We start from the raw sequence: 19686 nt of genomic DNA on the forward strand, positions 1-19686 counted from the left end.
TGATCGTGACACATGAAGATGCACCGAGATGTCGACGGAATCGATGAGGATGACATGGACGATCACAAGGCATGGAGATACACTGCTACATATATAGATCTTGATGTGAGTAATTGGACTCACTGGCTCGGGCCTGATCACATTAGAATGTGGTCTATGATCATCTAGTGTAATTGCTCATGTGATGTGTGATTAATTATACACTTACTAGATATATGTATATATATTTGCATATGATATAAATATATTAAATATGTATGTGTGTGACATATCATATTAGGAGACTAAATAAAAAATCCCCTCTCTCAATAATATTAAGTCGGTAAACGTGAGGCAATTAACCCACGTGACCTTCCATCGTTATAGGTAGGAATCGATTCCTGATATAGGTTGAGTTGGTTGGGTCCCTCGAAGCTCACCTATATCGTGATTTGCTATCTTGCCTACAACATAGAGCTATCACCGATGACCTAAGGACATGGTATGCTTGGTCGAGTCTCTCGAGGGTATATCATCAAATCAAGCTCATCTTGTAATGATGGTAATGACTTAATCGAATACGATAGTTCGAGTCACTCAAGGTCATGGTGGTTCAGAGGCCGAACAAGATGAGAATCATACGGAGTTATGATCGGTAAAATTTTTTACCTTTTGGACTTAGTATGATTGGTGGAGTCCCTCGAGGTTACACTAAGACACGGATTGGATCTCGATCTCCACTAGAAGTCTATTAGAGACTTCCGTTTCATGTGCTGAGGGTGTCATGTGACTCGTTAGAAAAATAGTAGAAGCATGTCAAGATAGAAGTCCTCATCTTAATTGTTTATTTTTGTAAAATCTGCATATTATTTATTTTTGCCACATCTTTATTTTCAGAATTATGTTGCTTTTGAATCCCTAATGTAGCATACTTGATGTCAATCGCCTCACTGGTCCAAATTATATGGATTGGCTCCGTAACCTAAGAATCATTCTCACAGTAGAGAAAATCACATACGTCCTTGATATAGTGATACCTATGCCCGATGAAGGGGCAAGTGAGGATGAAATCGCTTGCTACATGAAGTACATAGATAATTCCACTCTTGCTCAGTGTTACATGTTAGGCTCCATGACTCCTAAGTTATAAAGACAACATGAAAACATAGATATCATATCCATTCTCTTGCATCTCTGCAAATTGTTTGAGGAGTAGGGAAGAATTCAACGATATGAGATATCGAAGAGACTCTTCCGCATCAGGATGACTAAGGGGACACCGGTCAAGAATCATATCCTTAAGATGATTGAACGGATAGAGAAACTTATAGGTCTATGAATGATCCTAGAAGATAACTTATGTATAGATCTTGTGCTTTAGTCCCTACTAGATTCTTTTACTTAATTCATAATGAATTTGAATATAAATAAGCTTGAGGTGACCCTCCTAGAGCTCCTTAATATGTTGAGGGAGGTAGAGAGCACTATTAAGAAAGAGAAGCTAGTTCTCTATGATGGTGAGATCAGAAAGAAAAAGAAAGGCAGAAAAGTCCCTTAAGAAGGGCAAGAGTAAGGGTAGATCAGGTGAAGTAAAGGTTACTAAGAAAGACCTAACAAAGGATAAATGTCAGTGCTTCCACTATGACAAAGATGGGCATTAGAAGAGGAACTGCAAGGAGTACATTCATGATCAGTCTCCAGTTGTCATATTTTTATGATAGTGCATGAGTATTCGATATTGATAGTGCTTATCATATCTGTAGTTTATTGAAGATTCTAGCAAAGCCTAGGAGATTGGCGAGAGCAACACTACATAATGGTTTGTTTATGCTAGGCACTGCTCCACATATCTTGAATTTAAGTGAGTATAAGAGAAAACGAGATGAGGTGAACAATGCATATCTATGGCATTATAGGCTAGGTCACATCTATAAAGGAATGATTCAAAAGTTGCTAAAGGATGGATACTTAGATTCATTCATCTATGGGTCATATGCGACTTGCAAACCTTACCTTTGTGAAAAGATGACCAACTCTCCATTTAGTGGCACTAGAGAGAGAGCTATTGAGTTGTTAGAACTCATACATAGTGATGTATGTGGTCCCATGTCAACTCAACCATAGATGGTTACTCCTACTTCATCACTTTTATTGATAATTTCTCAAGGTATGAACATGTGCACTTGATGAATTATAAGTCCGAGGCCTTCGAGAAATTCAAAGAGTATAAGAATGAAGTGGAGAATCAAACCGGAAAGAGTATCAAGACTCTTCGATCAGATCAAGGAGGTGAGTACTTGAGTACAGAGTTCATGTAGTTCCTCAAGGACCATGAGATTCTATCCTAATAGACACGTTCTTATACTCCTCAACTCAATGGTGTATTTGAAAGGAGGAATCATACACTGTTAGATATGGTGCGGTCCATAATGAGTTTTGTCGACCTACCTATCTCATTTTGGGGATATGCCATAAAGACTGTAACTTATCTTCTGAATATAATTCCAATTAAGTTGGTAGTGTCTACTCTATATGAGATATGAAAATGAAAGAAGCCCGATCTTAAGGTTGTTAAGATTTGGGGCTATCTTGCCTATGATAAGAGACACAACCCTAACAAGTTGGAATTCAAGACGGAGTGGTGCAAGTTTGTGAGATATCCAAAAGATACTTATGAGTATTATTTTTATCATCCCGAGGACCAAAAGGTCTTTATAGCTAAGGGAACAGTGTTCCTTAAGATGGAACACATTCTTGGTAGAGATAGTGGGAGCATGATAGAGTTGAGCGAGGTTGGAGAACCTACTATTGGGAAATCTGGGATGACATCACATGTGCAAGGGAAGAATAGAAAATAAAACCCTAAAATTCTCGCAGAAAAGACGGTTTCATCATCGTGCAAAAGTTGATGCGCAAAAATCATGAAAAAAAAAAAAAACTACATGTAGGAGAATTACTTAGGGAGATCGTATATCCCTGAAAACCTACAGATCTATGAGAGGATGAAGGAGGTCAACTATCCTCTTCTCTAGCAGTGATCCACATAATAGGGGTTGTGAAGATGTTCATCAAATCATTGCCCAAAACTCTTCCTCGCGCGCACCACACATTCAAGAAGGGGAGAGAGGAGAATATGAAGAGGTAGCTAAATAGGGATTTTGATGATTGCAGTATGAGGAGGAGAGGGAGAGAGGAGAATATGAAGAGGTAGCTAAAAAGAACCTCTAGCCTATGGGTCCTTGGTGTTGAATCTCGGATTTTGATGATTAAACCAATTGATAATGTTATGATCTAATCTACGTTTTGAGTGTTGTAGGACTAGCTTCGATCAAGAGAAGTAAATTGATTAAAGTAGGAAGAATAAGAAGTTCGATCAAAATTGAACATGTCAGAAGATTGGATGTTAGACCGGAGTAATGGTCAATGTGTCAGCAGAAGGCTTCATGGCATGAGTTCGGGCATCGGGCTAAGAATATCGAACATTGCACTAAGGAGATCGGATGTTGCGCGAAGGCAATATGTCAATTGGGCAATACACCGAAAGAGAGGACGATGCACCGAAGGGTCGGACGAAGCGCTGAATGAACCAATGACATGTCGGACAACTTAGTATTCTTGCTTGTAATAATTTGTCTAGATCGAAGTAGTTTTAGTTATAATTAGGTTGGTTTATAATGTAATTCGGCTAGCTCAATTAGGGGCCAATTGGGCCCGAATTTGGGCTATTTTAGGCCAAGTGAAAGGTTCATTCAGTGACCCAAAAGTTGGGTTAGGCGGTGGCACTGCTGGTCCAAGCGGTGGCACCATTAGTCCATGCGGTGGCACCACTAAAGGCTCAGTCTCTAAGACACAGTCTTTAAGACTATGTTAGGTGGTAGTACCACCAGATTGGGTGGTGGTATCGCTAGTCTGCGCGGTGCGCCTAGTGTAAGTGTTGTAGGCAATAGTACTGCCTAAAAAAGGTGGTGGTACTACCAGTACCCCGAAAACCGAGGATGAGACACTTTTAGGCTCTAAGTTTGAATCCATTTGGGGCCTATTAAAATCCCTCTCATCCCTGCTCAGATTACACAAGAACTAAGAACAAAAAGAAAGAAAAATGCTATTGTAATCTTGTGAGAACTCCTCTCAAGCTCTAACTATTGGTGACATTTAAGAGAGGATGTAGTAGGGGTGTAAAGGCTATCTCCTGAACCTATCAAAAGGAGAATAGAGTTGTAAGGGTAGTTGGTCTTTGCCCATTGAAAGAAGACTATTAGTAGATGCTGGTGGCCTTGACGAAAGAGGAATCGGGAGTGGATGTAGGTCACGATGACCGAACCACTATAAAACTCAGTTTGCATTTACTTTAAGCTCTTTACTTTCATCATAAACTACTTTATTTACTTATTCACTATGCTTCTATATGATTTCAAGTTAACATCTTTCCGATACAGTTTTTCATCAAATGAAAGTGTTTCAAAACCGATGTTTTTATCGCTGCACCAATTCACCCCCACCCCGTCTTAATGCCAACTCGATATAAGCAATTGGTTTCATAGCCATATTTTTTTTCTCATTTGGTTTAACAACCAACAAAAATGGCTCTTTTTGACTTTCAAGAGGGTCACTCTATCATTCATCCTCCTATGTTCAATGGCAATGGGACAAACTACACTTACTAGAAAACTCGAATGAGAGTTTTGTGCTTTCATTGAACCTCGATTTATGGAATGTCATTGAAAATGAATTTCAAAAGTCTTCTCTTCCAATGAACGATTAGAATGATTTGGAGAAGAAAACTTTCTCTTTGAATGACAAATCTATGAATGCTTTGGTTTGTGTTTGGGATAAAAATGAATTCAATCGAGTTTCTATTTGCGAAATGACTTGTGAGATTTAACACAATCTTGAAATCACACACGAAGGTACTAGTAGGGTTAAAGATTCGAAAATTAATCTTATGATGCATGATTTTGAATTGTTTTGTATGAAGCCAAATGAAACTATTGTTGACATGTACATCCGTTTTATAGATGTCGTCAATAATTTAAAATCTTTTGATAAATATTTTTTGAATCTTGAACTTGTGAATAAAGTATTATGTTCTCTTCCTAAAAGTTGGGATTCAAAAGTAACAACAATACAAGAGGTTAAAGACTTAAATAAGTTTTCACTTGAAGAAATTATCAGGTTTTTGATGACCTATGAAATGACTTATGTGGCACATGTTAAACTTGAAAACCACATTCTAAAGAATAGGAAGGATTTTATACTTAAAACAAACAACGACCACTTGAGTGAAAACTCAAGTGATGATTTCATAGAACTCTTCACAAGTAAATTTATAAAATTTATAAAACATGAAACTAAGAATAAAAATGAACTTAAAAAGATAAAATTGCCAAAGAACAAGAAATCACGCAAGGTGACTTAGGACGAAACGAGTGCATCCGAAGACGAGGAGCAAATCGATGAAGACGAAGTGGTGAACTTCGCTTTGATGACTCTCGACAATGAGGTAAACAACTCAAACGAAACTCCTTTACTTTATTATGAAATTACTTGGTTCTTTTCATGAGTTATTTTTAAACTAGTTAGTAAAAAAATAAAAAATCATCAGGCTTCTTTTTTTAGTGCTTTTAAAAAAATAAAAATTTAGGCATGATAATTGCATGTTAACTCCTAGCACTAAGTATGAAGAATTAGATTCACTTAAAAAGAAAAATGCATTACTACAATAAATGAAATGATTTTGATTGAAAATGTCTTATGTTCAATGAAATCATACTTGATGTTTTAATGAAGTTACGATGATTTGAAATTATATGTTTTGGAATTATGTGTTGCACTTTTTGATCTTGATGATTTTTGTGATAAATCTTACTCTTTCGGTTTTTAATGTTAATGCATGTTTTGTTTGGGATAAAAAAAACAAGGACATACTTGTATGAAATTAATCCAATGAATTGAAACAACTAAAAAGGGAATGCATTTTAAAAATTTCTCTATCTTATTGATTTTTTAATAAGAAAATGATAAATATATTTATGTTATTTTAAATCTCTTGAAAGTGATTTTGATGATTTGATAATTTGAATATGGATGAGTTTCATCTAATCATGATTTTTATTTTGATCTCTTGATATTTATAACTTGAGATTTATTCTATATGAATCAAGATCTTTTATCCTATATGTTTCTTTTTGCTATCTACTATCCAAATGAATCATGATTGGTATCATTGCTATGTTTCTTCTTGTTGTTTACTAAAGAGGAGTATTATCTAAATGAATGATAATTTTTCTCTTGATTCCTCGGAATTATAACTGATTATATTTTTTTTATATGAATCATGGTCTCGACAACTTGAGATTTTTTATATTTTTTCTCCTATGATTCTTTTTGCTGTTCACTAAAGAGGAGACTTGTCCTAATAAACCATGATATGCCACTTAACATCTTGATAATTTATGACTTGAGTTTTGTTATGTGCAAATTCTTTATATTTATGGTTGTATACCTTATATGATGCTAAGAGCATTGATGTTAGAAGGAAATAAATTGCACCATTGTTGTATTCCCCTCTTCTTCTTTTTTTACAATGACTAAGGGGAGTAAGAAAATTACTAGCTTGAATGTTAAATCTCCCAAATGCATAAACTCTTCTTATATATTTTTTGGATAATGATATTGATTTTTTGATTTTTATAACTTAAGTTTTCTTTTTAAATCAAGATCACTTTCTATTTACAAAAGGAGAAATTTGTCAAAAATGATACATTGTCTTTTGGTATTAATGACTTGATCTTGTATTTTTTATGATTGAAATATTGATGCAAATTTATCCTTGTTATTTATCTTTGCCATGATGTGAAAATTGATGTAAAGGGAAAAGAATTACAAAATTATATTCTTCCCTTTTTTTTGATAATGACAAAGGGGGAGATAAAATTACTAGCTTGAATGTTCTAAAATATTATAAAATTTACTAGCTTGTATATTCGAAAATGATGTAAAACTTACTAAATTTGCTAGCCTACACATTGCAAAAAGAAGTAAAACTTGCTAGCTTGCACATCGCAAAGAAAAGCAAACTTGCTAGCTTGCTCATCTCAAAAGAGAAGCAAAGTTTGCTAGCGTGCACATTTTAAGAAGATGTAAAAACATGCTATCTTGCACCTTTCAAAAGAGAAGAAAGAACTCACTAACTTGCATATTCTAAAGTGATGAAAAATTTGCTAAATAGCTAAGCTTTTATATCTCTAAAACTTGATAGTTGCACTTCTCCTTTTTGTTGATGACAAAGGGGGGGAAGATATGATGATATGATGATATGATGATCATATATAGTAAGATGTAATAAATACACCTTGATCTTTTGATACCATGATGATTTGAGATATTTATGATGATGCATGCAAAACTTATTATAATGATGCATGTAATGCAATGATATGCATATAATGTGTTGCATATGATCATGATTATAATTGCTTTGACTTGAATTCAAGATTCTATCAATATAACATATTGATAGGGGGAGCTTAGTTAAACTCCATCATCAATTGGTGGTCATCATAAAAAGGGGGGAGATTGTTGAATCTCGGATTTTGATGATTAAACCAATTGATAATGTTATGATCTAATCTGTGTTTTGAGTGACGTGAGACTAGCTTCGATTAGGAGAGGCAAATTGATTAAAGCAAAAAGAATAAGAAGTTGGGCCGGAATTGAACTTGTCAAAAGATTGGACGTCAGACCGAAGGAATGGTCAACGTGTCGGCAGATGGCTTCGTGCCATGAGTTTGAGCATCGGGCCAAAAAGATCGGACATTGCGCCAAGGAGATTGGATATTGCGAGAAGGCAAAATGCTGATTAGGCAATACACCGAAGGAGAGGACGATACGCTGAAGGGTCGGACGAAGTGTTAGATGAACTAATGATATGCCAGACAACTTAATATTCTTATTTGTAATAATTTGTTTAGATTGAAGTAGCTTTAGTTGTAATTGGGTTGGTTTAGAATATAATTAGGCCAACTCAATTATGGGTCAATTAGCCCCGAATTGGGGTTGTTTTGGGCCAAGAGAAAGGCACATTCAATGACTGAAAAGTTGGGTCAGGCAATAGCACCACTAGGGGCTCAGTCTCCAAGATACAGTCTCCGAGACTGTGTCAAGTAGTAGTCCCGCCAGACTAGGCGGTGGTCCCGCCAGACCCAGTGTCAGGTGGTGGTACTGCCAGACCCAGTGTTAGGCGGTGGTACCGCCTAGACATAGTCTCCTAAATTGTGTCAAGTGGTGGTACCACCCAATGTTAGTGTTGCAGGTAGTAATACCGCCTAGCACAGGTGATGGTACCGCTAGTACCCCGAAAACCGAGGATGAAACACTTTTAGGTTCTAAGTTTGAATCTATTTGGGGCCTATAAAAACCCCTCTCATCCCTGCTCATATTACACAAGAACTGAGAGCAAAAAGAAAGAAAACTACTATTATAATCTTGTGAGAACTCCTCTCAAGCTCTAAGTGTTAGGGAAGTTTAAGAGAGGAGATAGTGGGTGTGTAAAGGTTCTCTCCTGAACTTGTCAAAAGGAGAATATAGTTGTAAGGGTAGTTGGTCTTCACCTATTGAAGGAAGATCGTTAGTAGATATCGATGGGCTCGATGGAAGATCCTACCATATTGAGTACTGAATCTCCATCCAACTACCCAAGCCTCTTAAATTAGTGGGTCTCTATCCAATAATCTCTTATTAGCTTTTATTGGATCTCATCCATAGGATCCAATAATTCAAGGGCTTATTAGATATCCAATAAGATACGAGCTCTAACGGATATCTCATATTCGAACTCTACTCATCGCAATGCCTACCATATGTATGTGACCCTCTAAGCCTAATATCAAGCTGGATGTGAGTCATACCTGTTAGAACTCCTTCTGGCTCAGTGAATTATTATCTCCATAATAATTCACTCGACTCATCGACAGCGAATATACTAGGCCTCTATGTCGTTGTCCCTAAATGATATAGGGAAATCCAATCCTTTGGACCTATCTATCCTCAATTACCATGTATCTATAGTCCCTCATCCATATAATATCCCAAAGACAGTATACCGGGCATGGTGTTGTCAAGCCCATAGAGTTTCTACACGAGTCTCACTATAATCAGATTCTTTCGAAGAACTCTTTCTCTCTCAATCTGAATTGTTAGGATCGAGTTGGCACTAGGGGGGGGGGTGAATTAGTGCAGTGGATAGAAATGTCAGTTTTGAACATCTTTTCATTTGATGAAAACCGATATCGGAATGCTTAATTTGAAAGCATGCAGAAGCATAGTGAAAGTAAGAATTCCGTTTGCAATAAATGTAAATAGCAGGAAATAAATGCAAACTATATTTTTATAGTAGTAAGTAATTCCATCATCGTGACCTACATCCACTCCGCCGATTCCTCTTCCATCGAGGCCACCGACATCCACTAACGATCTTTTTTCAATGGGCGAAGATCAACTACCCTTTTACAACTCGATTCTCCTTTACACAGGTTTAGGAGACAACCTTTACACCCCCACTTACTCCTCTTTTAAACTACACTAACATTTAGAGCTTTTATAGGAGTTCTCACAAGATTACAATATCATTTTTCTTCTTTTTTGCTCTCAAATCTTGTGTTACTTAACTAGGGATGAGAGGGGTATTTATAGGCCTCAAGTGGATTCAAACTTGGAGCCTAAAAGAGTCTCATCCCGGATTTCCCAGGTCCTGACGGTACCACCGCTTGTGTTGGGCGATACCATTGCTTACTGCATTGACACTAGGTGGTACCACCGTCTGACATAATCTCGGAGATTGTGCCACGACGATTTCACCTGTTGGGTCACTGTTTGAGACTTTTCACTTGGCCCAACATAGCCGAAACTTGGGTCCAATTGGTCCCTAATTGAGTTGGACCAATTCCAACCCAATTATGTGCTAATTATGAATTTTAAGGTATACACTAAGCTAAATAAGTCAGGTAAGTTTAGGTTTCTTCCAACGAGCTTCCGACGATCTTCCGGTGAACTTCCGACGATCTCTTGGCAATGTTCAAGCGGACTCTCGGCAAGCTCCTAGACTTCACGATGATCTTTTTGGTGAGTTCCAATGAGCTTCTTTGGCAAGCTCTTGGACTTCTTTGTCAATTTCGGTAGAACTTCCGAAGAACGTCCGGATTTTCAACGAACTCTCGAACTCCTAACAAAATCTTGTTCTTGACTCCGAGACTTCATTTTTCGTTATGTCTTGATCCCTATCATAGTTAATCTTGTATACTTAAAACCTACTTCGATCTAGATAATTATTATAAAGTAACTCAAATATTGTCCGGCATGTCATTGGTTTATCGGTGCTTCGTCCGAATCTTTAGCGTATCGTCCTCTCTTACGGCTTATTGCCCAATCGACCTATTGACCTCTACAACTCATATATCCTTAGCATAATTTTTGCTCTTCTTGCCCCGATGCCCGAACTCATGGCCCGAAGCCTTCTACCGATACGTCGACCAACCCTCCAGCTCAACGTCCAATCTTTTGACATATTCTACTCCGGCCCAACATAATTCTTCCGACTTTAATTATCTCTCTATGATCAAAGCTTCCTGTATCACTCAAAACACAAATCAAATCATAAACATTATAAATTGGTTTCATCATCAAAATATGAGATTCAACAATCTTCCCCTTTTTGATGATGACAACCAATTGACGACGGAGTTAACCTTAACTCCCCTATCAATATGCCACATTGATAGAACTCTTAAATTCAAAAATCCAAGCAACATGTTATCATAAAATCACGCATAACATCATCATATTTCTCCCCCTTTGTCATCAACAAAAAGGAGAAGTGCAACTTTAAAGATTTAGAGATATAAGTTTAGGAATTTAGCAAATTTCCCAACACTTTAGAACATGCAAGCTAGTGAGTTCTTTCTTCTCTTTTGAGAAGTAAAATTTTTGCTTCCTTTGCAACATTCAAGCTAGCAATTCTAGCAAGTTTTACATCATGCAAACTAGCAAATTTTTACATTATTTTAGAAAATGTAAGCTAGCAATATTTGAAATATTCAAGAAAGCAACTTTTGCTTCTTGAAATATGCAAGTTAACAATCTTTGCTTCTCTTTTGATATGAGCAAGCTAACATATTTTTTGCATCTTTTTGAATTATGTAACTTAACAAATATTGCTTCTCTTGATATTTGCAAGATAGCACTGTTAGGATCCAGAGCACTGAGAGGGGGGGAGGGGGGTGAATTAGTACAGTGAAAAACTTGTGACGATTAAAACTGCATTCATACGATGAAATCGTTTTCGACGTAAAACCATTTTCGGAAACTTAACTTGAAAATGAGTTTGTAAAGGAGTGCAGCAACAGTAATAAGGAAGTAAAGCACATATGGAGGTTTGCAGTAAGGTAAGCAGCAAGAAGAAATGCAAACCAGAGAGCACCGTAATTTTAGAGTGGTTCGGTCAATCTTGACCTGCATCTACTTTTGGCTTCCTCCTCCGACGAGGTCACCGACTTCCACTGGAGGCCATCCTTCAATAGGCAAAGGTCAACCACTCTTTTATTGTTTCACTCCTTTTGATAGGCTTAGGAGACAACCCTTACAAACTTTTCTCTCCTCTCTTGAAAGATCAAAACTTGGAAGAAAAGAGGGAGGAGAACTTCTAGCCTTTACAACACTTTTGAGCTCTAAAAATCACAGAGTAAGATTTGATTTTCTGTGCCCTTTCATGCAAGAAAGGGTGGGGTATATATAGGCCCCAAGCTGGTTTGAATTTGGAGCTCAAAAATATCTTTTCCCGGATTTCCAGGGTCCTGGCGGTACTACCTCCTGACTGGGGCGGTACAACTGCTTGACAAAGCTCGAAGACCGAGCTTTGGCGGTGCCACCGCCTGACTGGGGCGATTGCACCGTCCAGTCTCGCTCAGAGACTGAGCCCAGGCGGTGCCACTACCTGACCTGGGCGGTTGCACCGCCCAACTTTCTTGGGAGACCATCTCTTTGGCGGTGCCACCACTGACCCTGGCGGTGCCACTGCCTAGCAGGAATTTTGGTCCGAATGGGTTGATCCATTCGGCCCAATTTGGGTCTATCAAGGGCCCAATTACCCCTATATTAAGTTAATGGGATCACCTCCCATTCCTAACTTAATCTACATGCTAACTATGATATTTCTTAAGACATTTACTGTGACTTGCTTCGGTGCGTCAATCGCTTCTTCCGGCGAGCTTCCGGCGAACTTCTGATGAACATCCGACGAATCTTCAGCGATGCTCCGGCGGACTTTCGGTAAACTCCTGGACTTGCGACGATCCACTTGGCGAGTTCCGACGAGCTTCTTTGGCAAGCTCCTGGACTTCTCGAATTTGTTCCCGTAGAACCTTCGACGACCATCCAGACTTCCGTCGAACTCTCGAACCCCCAACGTGATCATGGTCTTGACTCCGGCGTAACTCCTACTACATGTCTTACTTCCATCATAGTTAATCCTGCACACTTATCTAAACATATGGATTAGATAACAAATAACAATTGACTTCATCATCAAAATTCGAGATTCAACAATCTCCCCCTTTTTGATGATGACAATCAATTGATAACAGAGTTAACCTTAACTCCCCCTATCTATATGCCATACTTGAGATAAGTCATTCTTGAATTCAAAGCCTTTGAATGCAAGAGATATATTGATAAGTTAAGATCATTTATCCTTATCAAAACTCCCATCATGATTCCTATCATGATGTATTTCTCTGAAAATGATGTCAAGGCTTGAAATCCATTTTCAGGTTTTATATTTCAAATGTGAAAGATAGCAATCGTAGCAATTCATCATATAGTAAGATATCAACATGTAAAACTGTGATATAAGTTCTTGATATCTTAACATAATACAAATGTTTTAAGTGTTTAACAATAATAGCGTTTCATCACATGACAAGATATCAATTTGTAGAATTGTGATGTATGCTCTAGATATCTTAACATAGTGCAGATATGGCAATAACATAGTGCAAATATAGCATAGTACAAATATGGCAATCATAGCAATTCTATCACCAATTTATCATATATTTCGATGCAAGCTTTTGATATCTTAACATAATTCAAATTTAAATATGTCACTCATAGCATCAAATTCAAATATGGCACTTATAGTATCAATTTATATATTTCTCCCCCTTTGTCATCAACAAAAAGGAGAACGATATTAGCAAATTTTTACTAGGTTTATGTCATTTTTCAATAATGAGTGATAGGATACCAATTATACAAACATCTCAACGAAAACATGACATGGAGATAGCTTTCATTACTTTTTCCTTTTTATTTGTTATTATCTTTTTGCATGAAGGAGGAAAGCCATTTGTGAGCTTACTCGAATAAAGTTAAAATTGATAAGATATTAAAGCACGCTTCATTCTTGTAAGGATTAAGATATGTAGGTGAATCAAATCCTTGTATGTAAAACTATTTCTCAAAAGATATAAGAAAGAATCATCCAATCCATTTCTCGAAAGATATTTTTTACATGATAAGTCTATGAGAGATGCATTTGCTAGTTGATTCCATATGTCAAAAATCAATGATGTGAATCCAAAAACTCGATATGACATATGTTTATTAAGTCTGGAAGAGAATAATGTCTCGAGAAAATCCGATTGTTAGGATCAAGAAGATCTGAAAATGAAATTTAACACTTTCATGCATTCGGACGAGGTTTTGCTATAGATTTTCTAATTCAATTATGAAGATAAAACATGCTTATTATCATGGAAATTTTTGTATTCTAAACATATAATTTCCAACATATAATTAAGGCATGTAATTGTGTAAAATCATCATGGCAATTAAGTGATTTAAAAAAAAATCAAAAAAATAATCTTAACAAGTTTATGCATTCGGACATATTAACATTCCTAATTCTCTTCTAATGAAATCAAATTGTTCTTCACTTCGAGGTTTTGTAAAAATATCAGCTACTTGATTCTTAGTATCAATGAACTCTATGATTACATCATGATTAGTGACATGATCTCGTATAAAGTGATGTCTAATATCAATATATTTTATTCTTGAGTGTTGAATAAGATTTTTTGTTAAACATATTGCACTTGTATTATCACATTTAATGTGAATGTTTTTAAGATGGACTTTATAATCTTCTAAGGTGTTTTTCATCCACACAACTTGTGCACAGCATGCACTAGCTGCAATATACTCAGCTTCGGTTGTTGATAGTACAACCGAGTTTTGTTTCTTAGATGATCAGGAAACAAGGGAATGTCCCAAAAATTGACATGATCCTGATGTGCTTTTTCTATCTAATCTACACCCAGCAAAATCCGCATCAGCATACGTAATTAACTCAAAATTCTCGAATTTTAGATACCATAATCCTAGATTTGTGGTACCTTTAAGATATCTAAGTATTCTTTTAACCGCTTTAAGATGAGATATCTTAGGGTTCGATTGAAACCTAGCACAAAGTCCTACAGTGAAAATAATATATGATCTAGTTGTAGTGAGGTAAAGTAAACTTCCTATCATACCCCTATAAGTTTTTTGATCGAAGCTTTCTCCACTTTCATTAACTTCTAACTTAGTGGAGGTGCTCATAGGAGTGTTAATAGCTTTTGAGCTATTCATATTAAATCTTTTTAGCAGATCTAAGGCATATTTAGTTTGACTAATAAAGATGCAATTGCTTAGTTGCTTAATTTGTAAGCTTAAGAAAAAGGTTAATTCTCCCATCAAACTCATTTCAAATTCAAGACTCATGGTTTCAACAAAAGATTCATAAAGAGATTCATTCGTAGAACCGAAGATAATATCATCAACATAAATCTGAACAATGAGAAAATTATTTTCAAATTTTTTGATAAACAATGTAGTATTGACCTTACCTTTTGTGAAATTATTTTCAATTAAAAAAGTACTAAGTCTCTCATACTAAGCCCATGGGGCTTATTTTAAACCATAGAGAGCTTTAGTTAATTTAAATACATGATTAGGGATGCTATTATTTTTAAATTCGGAAGGTTGTTCAACATAAACTTCTTCATAAATAAAGCCATTAAGAAAAGTGCTTTTAACATCCATTTAAAACAACTTAAAATTATTATTACTAGCATAGGCAAGGAGCATCCTTATGGCTTCTAATCTAGCAACAAGAGTGAAGGTTTCTTCGTAATCGATACCTTCTTCTTGGTTGAAACCTTTGGCCACTAATCTAGCCTTATTTCTAGCCACGATACCATATTCATCTTGCTTGTTTCTAAAAACCCATTTAGTACCAATAACTAAATGATCATTTGGTCTAGGAACAAGCTTCCACACCTCATTTTTCTCTAATTGATTTAACTCATTTTGTATTGAGATAATCCATGAATCATCTTTCATGGCTTCGTCAATACATTTAGGTTCAATTTGGGAGAGAAAAGCGGCATTGGCACAAAAATTTTTAAGAGAAGAACGTGTTTGAACCCCCTTAGATGTGTCTCCTAGGATTAGCTCCTTAGGATGAGCATCTACATACTTCCAATCCTTGGGTAAGGATGTTTCGGAAGTGGATGCATCCAAGTTGCTAGTTAGAGAAGGGGTTTCATTTAAATTTAAAGAATCAAAATTAACATCATCATCAAAATAATTTTTCTTGATTTCAAAAATCTCATTGAAAATAACATGAATGGATTCTTCTATAATTAAAGTTCTTTTATTGAAGATACGAAAAGCTTTAGAAACCGAAGAATAACCAAGAAAAATTCCTTCATTGGATTTAGCATCAAATTTTCCTAAGGCATATTTTTCATTCAAGATAAAACACTTACACCCAAAAACTTTGAAATATGAAACATTGGGTTTTTTATTGTTCCACAACTCATAGGGAGTTTTGGTAAGGGTCTTACTAGAACTCTATTCAAAATATAACATACAGTGTTTACGGCTTCGACCCAAAAATATTTGGGTAGGCTATGTTCATTCAACATGATTTTTGTCATTTCTTGTAAATTTCTATTCTTTCTTTCTACTACTCCATTTTGTTGAGGATTTCTTGGAGTAGAGAAGCTGTGGTTGTATCCATTAGATTCACAAAATTTTTGAAAATCACGGTTTTGAAATTCACCACCGTGATCACTTCGAATTGATGAAATCATAAAACCCTTTTTATTTTGAACAAGTTTACAAAACTTGGTGAAATATCTAAAGCATTCATTTTTATGTTTCAAGAAATAAGTCCATGTGTATCTACTATAGTCATCTACAATAACGAAGGCGTATTTGCTACCTCCTAGGCTTGATGTAGAGATTGGTCCGAACAAGTCCATATGGATCAATTGTAAGGGCCTAGAGGTGCTTATTTGATTCTTAGATTTGAAACTACCCTTAATTTATTTTCCTAATTGACAAGCATCACACACATTATCTTTGATGAACTTGATATGAGGAATTCCTTGTACAAGTTCTTTGGATGATATTTGAGTGATTAGTTTCATGCTAGCATGACCTAATCTCCTATGCCAAAGCCAAGCATCCTCATTCAAAACCGAGAAACACATTTCATTGCAAAGATCATTGATGGCAATGGTGTATATGTTATTATGTTTTAATGCAATCATAGATGTGTTTTTGTGTGGTTTTTCAATGATGCAAGCATTAGATTAGAATTTGACGATATATCCTTTATCACATAATTGACTAATGCTCAAGAGGTTATGTTTTAAACCATCAACTAACAAAACATCTTCAATAAAAAAGTTGGATTTGTTACCTATGGTTCCTTTGCCAATGATTTTACCCTTGTTGTTGTCTCCGAAGGTGACATAGCCTTCATTTATGCTAGTGAGCTTAGAGAATTGAGATGGATCTCCGGTCATATGCCTTGAGCATCTACTATCAAGGTACCATCTCTTGCTCCTAGCTTGTGATGGTGTATGTCTCTACAAGAAAGGATAATTTTTAGGTACTCATTTACTTTTGGGTGCCTCAGGATGTATATTGTTTATTATGTTCCATAGAGTTTATCATGGTTCCTTTAGGAACCCAAATCAGTTTGCTCGGGCTAATTTTCTTGATTGGATAATGATACGTTTTATGTTTATGTTTGCAACAAAAGTTACATTTGCTTTGGTGTCGAACATGTAAGATAGGGCATTTTATGAAGGTGGTTGAAATTTGGTGAGGACTTCTTACAAATCCAATTCCACTTCTTTTGGGAACGTGACCCTTATTTATAAGGATCATGTTCAAAGACTTGCTACCAACCTCGAATTTTTTCAAGATGTCCTTAAGTAGCAAGTTCTCTTTTTGGAGAGTTTCTATATCATGGAATTTTATACATGGAGCTAAACTATCATGATATTCAGTTTTTAATTTATCAAAATTACTAATAAGACTATCATGCTCCTTGTTTAACAATTTATATTTTCTACTAATTGTTTTGCATTCATTAAATAAGTCATGGAAGGCATTTAATAATTCATCAAATGATAAATCTGCATCAATTAAATTTGTTACCTCCTCTCCGATGGCCATTAAGGCGTAATGAGCAACTTGCTCGGTGTTGAACTCCTCTTCTTCGGATGCGCTTGAGTCATCCCACGTTGCTTTGAGTGCCTTCTTCTTTGATGTTCTCTTCATGGCTTGGGGACAATCACTTTTGTAGTGTCCCGGCTTTTTGCACTCGTAGCAAATAACTTGGTCCTTTTTGGGTTCAAATTTATTCTTTGTGTCATTTTTAAACTTATTTTTCTTATGAATTTTTTGAATTTCCTTGTTAGAAGTGCCAAGTCATCGTCATAGTCCTCATCACTTGAGTTCTCTCAAGTGGTCATCTAAAGTTCTAAGTATCATATCCTTCCTGTTCTTTGGAAGGATGTCTTCTTGCTCTTCATGAGCCTTGCAAGTCATTTCATAGGTCATTAATGACCCGATAAGTTCTTCAAAAGGGAAGTTGTTTAAATCATTAGCCTCTTGAATAGTAATAACTCTAGGGTCCCAACACTTATGAAGGGATCTTAGAATCTTATTTACGAGCTCAAAATCTGAAAAACTTTTGCCGAGTCCTTTTAGACCATTGACGATATCCATGAAATTGGTGTACCTGTCGCCAATAGTCTCGCTCAGTTTCATTCCCAAAAGTTCAAAAGAATATAGCAAAAGATTGATTTTTTGACTCTTTCACTCTACTTGTACCTTCATGAGTCACTTCGAGTGTATGTCAATTATCAAATACGGTTTCACAAACCGAAACACGATTGAACTCATTTTTATCAAGCGCACAAAATAAGGCATTCATAGCCTTTGCATTAAGAGCGAAAGTCTTCTTCTTCAATTCATTCCAATCGATCATTGGAAGAGAAGACTTCGAAAATCCATTTTCGATAAGATTCCAAAGTTCAAAATCCATTGAAATAAGGAAGATCCTCATTCGGGTCTTCCAATAGGTGTAGTCCGTCCCATTGAACATGGGTGGACGTATAATAGAGTGGCCCTTTTGGTTTCTGCCATATGCCATCTCTCTTGGGTTTTAATCCGTTTGAGAGTGAACCCCGCTCTGATACCAATTGTTAGGATCAAGAGCACTAAGAGGGGGGGGGGTGGGGGGGGGGTGAATTAGTGCAGCGAAAAACTTTCGATGATTAAAACTGCGTTTGTACGATGAAATCGTTTCCGACGTAAAACCGTTTTCGAAAACTTAACTTGAAAGCGAGTTCATAAAGGAGTGCAGCAAAAGTAATAAGGAAGTAAAGCAAATATGGAGGTTTGCAATAAGGTAAGTAGCAAGAAGAAATACAAACCAGAGAGCACCACAATTTTAGAGTGGTTCGATTAATCTTGACCAACATCCACTTTTGGCTTCCTCCTCCGACGAGGTCACCGACTTCCACTAGAGGTCTTTCTTCAATAGACGAAGGCTAACCACCTTTTTACAGTTTCACTCCTTTTGATGGGCTTAGGAGACAACCCTTACAAACTTTTCTCTCCTCTCTTGAAAGATCAAAACTTGGAAGAAAAGAGGGATGAGAACTTCTAGCCTTTACAACACTTTTGAGCTCTAAAAATCACAGAGTAAGATTGGATTTTTGGTGCCCTTTCATGCAAGAAAGGGTGGGGTATATATAGGCCCCAAACTGGTTTGAATTGAGAGCTAAAAAATATCTTTTCCTAGATTTCCGGGGTCCTGGCGGTACTACCTCCTGACTGGGGCGATACAACCACTTGACAGAGCTCGGAGACCGAGCTCTGGCGGTGCCACATCCTGACAAGGGCGGTTGCACCGCCCAGTCTCGCTCGGAGATTGAGCCCAATCGGTGCCACTGCCTGACTAGGGCGGTTGCATCGCCCAATCTTGCTCGGAGATTGAGCCCAAGCAGTGCCACCGCCTGACTTGGGCGGTTGCACTACCCAGCTTTCCTAGGAGACCATCTCTTGGGCGATGGCACCGCCTAGTAGGAATTTTGGTTCGAATGCTTTGATCCATTCAGCCTAATTTGGGTCTATCAAGGGCCCAATTGCCCCCAGATTAAGTTAATGGGATCACCTCCTATTTCTAACTTAATCTACATGCTAATTATGATATTTTTTAAGACATTTATTGCAACTTTCTCCGATGCATCAATCGCTTCTTCCAGCGAGCTTCTGGCGAACATCCGACGAATCTTTGACGATGCT

This window comes from Musa acuminata, chromosome BXJ2-9 (genome assembly GCF_036884655.1).
Source record: "Musa acuminata AAA Group cultivar baxijiao chromosome BXJ2-9, Cavendish_Baxijiao_AAA, whole genome shotgun sequence".
Lineage (NCBI taxonomy): Eukaryota > Viridiplantae > Streptophyta > Magnoliopsida > Zingiberales > Musaceae > Musa > Musa acuminata.